This window comes from Taudactylus pleione, unplaced genomic scaffold, assembly GCF_031769625.1.
Source record: "Taudactylus pleione unplaced genomic scaffold, aTauple2 ptg000998l, whole genome shotgun sequence".
NCBI classification, from domain to species: Eukaryota; Metazoa; Chordata; class Amphibia; order Anura; family Myobatrachidae; genus Taudactylus; species Taudactylus pleione.
Genome location: NW_028285399.1, coordinates 349868 through 353748, shown reverse-complemented (window position 1 = coordinate 353748; position 3881 = coordinate 349868). Strand labels below are relative to the sequence as shown.

The following is a 3881-nucleotide window of genomic DNA, read 5'->3' as shown; positions in this document are numbered from 1 at the left end:
GATCCAAAAAATAGGGAGTTTTCAGAGGAGACGTTAGAAAATATGTTCATAAACAATAATCCAAAGACCAAGAAGAAAATCCAGTAGTGTATGTTCTTAATCATTAATATTGTTTGAATATAAGTATTTCTATTGTTCAAGTTATAATTAGTCTTTCAAAGGTAAATTCGCCTTTCCTTTGCTATCGATGGTACATGGATCCTCATATTCTTGGGACATGATATATGTAGCAGGTCCGAACACTGTTAGGGGATAAACATACATGTCCAATGTGCATCTACTGCACCTGGTCTTCCCCAGCGGTAACCCATCTGAGTACTGGCCAGGCCCCAAATGCTTAGCTTCCAAGATCAGATGAGATTGGGCGCTTAAACATGGGTATGGCTGTAGTGTCCCTTAAACAATGCCCCCAACAGTGGTGTCCCTTACACAATTCCCTCAGTATTAGTGCCCCTCTATGTGCAGTACCCTCAGTAGTATGCCCCCAGTAGTAGAGTCCCTAGTAGTATGCCCCCAGTAGTAGTATCCCTAGTAGTATGCCCCAAGTAGTAGTACGCCTAGTAGTATACCCCCCATTAGTAGTGCCCCCAATAGTGCAACCTTACACACAAAAAAAAGCAAAAAACCTTACCTGAATCCCCACTCCCACTGTGACTGCAGCCATCTGCTCCTCTCTGCACCATGGGAGAAACATCATAACGTCTTTCCCATCACCCGCAGTTGGGGGAGACGGAAAGTGGAGCTCATGAATGAGCTCCAGCCAGCTCCCTCCAGGAATGCAGCAGCCAATGAGAGTCTGTCTGACTCTCATTGGCTGCTATAACAAACACACAGCTGCCACTGGTGGCTGTGTGTTTGTTTCTGTGTAGGGCAGACTGCTATCACTGCATTCTGCCCTACACTAGTGGAGCCCTGATGTCGGATTCTCTTGCAATTCTCTCCCTGAGTCAGGCGGGGAACACACAAACAGCGTTCGTGTGGACTTGGATCCCTGATGTTCCACAGAATCCAAACTGCTCATCTCTACTGTATACTGGGCCTGATTCAGACCTATTTACTAGCAAGTGAACGCTCGGAACGAGTGATGGTATGCATCGCAGTGCACATGGGCAAACTAGTCTGAGTGATTGGAAAGCAACCGCTCACCTAGCAGAGACAGACCAGCTGAATGAGTGGCAGGTCAATCCGTTTGTGGGTGGTAATAGGGGTAGGCCACTGGAAACGGGGGAGTGGAGGTGCAAACGCAGGCATGCCTGAGCATCTTAAAGCCATTTCAGAGGCATCCATAATTAACAGCCAGCGTCATAATACATGTCACCTGGTTGAATTATACACTGAAGTTCTTGCAGTGCTTGTGGTAGGGTATAGTCATCCTCAAGCGATGTGATCACTTCCAATGGAACCCGATGTACCGATGGTTGCATACACTTCCTGGAGATGACGTGTGCTAGTTGGCGGTGAAAGACAGGTTGGTGGGCATCTGCATACACAGAGCGATCACATGCCAAGACATAGTGGGTGTGCTTATGCCTTGTCATGCGATCGCCTGCCTTGACATCACTTAGCCACATTTGCATACACTGGGAGGGAGCATCCGCATATAGTGACCAGGTCTGAATCAGGCCCACTGTCTCATAACTCTGTGGGCCTGATTCAGACACATTCGCTAGATGCGTACGCTCGCTCTCAGTGTAGGCAAATTCATCTAAGTGACGGCAAGGCAGGCGATCGCACGGCAAAGCATAATCATGCCCAATATGTCTTGGCGTGCGATGGCGGTGTGTATGCAGATGCCCACCAGAGTGTCTTTAGATGCCCACTAGTGCATGTCATCTCCAGGAAGTGTATGCAACCATCGGTACATCGGGTTCCTTTGGAAGTGAACACAGCACTTGAGGTTGACTATACCCTATCACAATAATAATAATAATAATAATAATAATAATAGAAGTAGTAGTAGAAGTAACTATTATAAAAATAGATTATCCATTTAGTTTTATGCCTATAGTTTTGAAACTAGAACAGTTTGTAATTTAAGTTCTATTTTTATTAAGTTGATTTAATAATTTAGAACTTGTTAAAAGTTAAAACAAAGTTGTTTTTAAAAATATTTATAGATATAGATCACTATTAGCAGGGCATATTCATTTAATATAGTTTTATTTGTCCTTTTGGTTTTTACATTCATTGATTTAAAATTAAATTAAAAAAGACAATGCAACCTCCACAAAACACTGAAATATAAAGTAACCCGAAGTTCATAAAATTACTTCAGTCATCCTATTTCTGAGCTGTTCAGCCATTGAAAATTTATTATTAAAAAAATAAATAAATATATATATATATATATATATATTACTACCTGAAGTACTTTGTTTGTTGCTTCATTTGTGCTTTATAATAGTTTTACATGCACATATTGTTCATATAGTGAGTGAGCACACGGACATGATCTGTCCTTCCTGGGGAACATTATATTTGGAAGATAGACAATACATAAACAGACCTCCACTTGAGATGAGAATGCTCCTGAAACAAAAAGAATGGCAAGACTTGTCTTTTGTGATAAAAAAATTACCCTTGGTCCACTGATTTACTGTTTGAGCTTCATGCAGGGAACCTGTTCAGGTTTATGTTGTCATACTGAGCTCTTTATCCATATTCAAGTGATCAGAAGCTCTGTCAGGCATTTGGTTTAATTGTGCTGAAAATGGTCTTTGTTATGTCACAAACAATACCGTGAAATTGTCACTTTTGTAGACTCTTGATATATCATCATATACAACTGAGATATAATTTTATAGAAAATATGTAGGTTTTAGATATTAACAATAGATGTCTCTAAATGCCACTAGGTAATAACATAGGCATTTTTTTTCTTAAGCTATATGACAGAATGTGACATGAGGAATTATTTTGTGAAGAAACAGGAAAAGCTAGAGGAAGTCACAAAATGTTCCTGTTAGCACTTCTTGACATCTTGTCACTTTTCATGTGTGCATTAAACTGGAATGATTCTCGCGTGATATTCACCTAATCTACACAGGAAAAGGTCAACTTTGCTAAAAGAACCAATAAAGACGCGACTGCAGTTTAAAATGACTCTTATTTCGATTTTTCTTCACATAATAATAATTATAGTAATAATAATAATAATAATAATAATAATAATAAAAATTCATAATAATACAATAATAATAATAATAATAATAATAATAATAATAATAATAATAATAATATAGCCTACTGTATCATATCGATTGTAAGAAAATTGGAAATCACCAAAGATTCTGTGAGCATATAAAGTTAAATCTCAATGCCTTTATAGAGGTCATGCTAAACAATGTTACAGTGCACTGCTCTTTGAGTGAATATGTACTGTATGTCTGTGTTCCAACAGAACTTGATAAAAGGTAATTGTTGGTTTAAGAAGCAATCTATATGTACACCCTCCTTAGAATTCTGAATGTCCTGTATTGTATTTATTTAAAACACAAAAACAAATGTATGTCAAGATAGAGAGCCTGATTCAGACCCGGACGCTATTTGTTGACGCTCGTTCTTAAAAAGGAGCCGGATATTTAAATTGAGCGCTCGCTCTTTGTGGTGTGTTGACGCCTCTATGTCTGAGCGAACGTCCGAAAAATGCGCTCACTATTTTGTAGAGGCGCCCCTTTGCCGTTTGCATCACACGTCATCTCCATTATTTATTAGATTAATTGTGAAAACCGAAAGGCATCTGAACTGCTCGCAGTGCTTGTGGTAGGATTTACTTCCTGCTATCACTGCGAGCAGTTCAGGCTAAAAGACAACCAAGTGATGTGGTCGATGATGCTCCTTTACTAATTATGCACTCCCATTAAACGCAGTTTTGACCATTA

General features: G+C 39.4%; 1 pseudogene; it reads right to left on the bottom strand.

Annotated features, from left to right (window-relative positions):
- Positions 1–274: 274 nt before the first annotated feature.
- LOC148454348 (5S ribosomal RNA) lies at positions 275–392 on the bottom strand (annotated as a pseudogene).
- Positions 393–3881: the final 3489 nt, after the last annotated feature.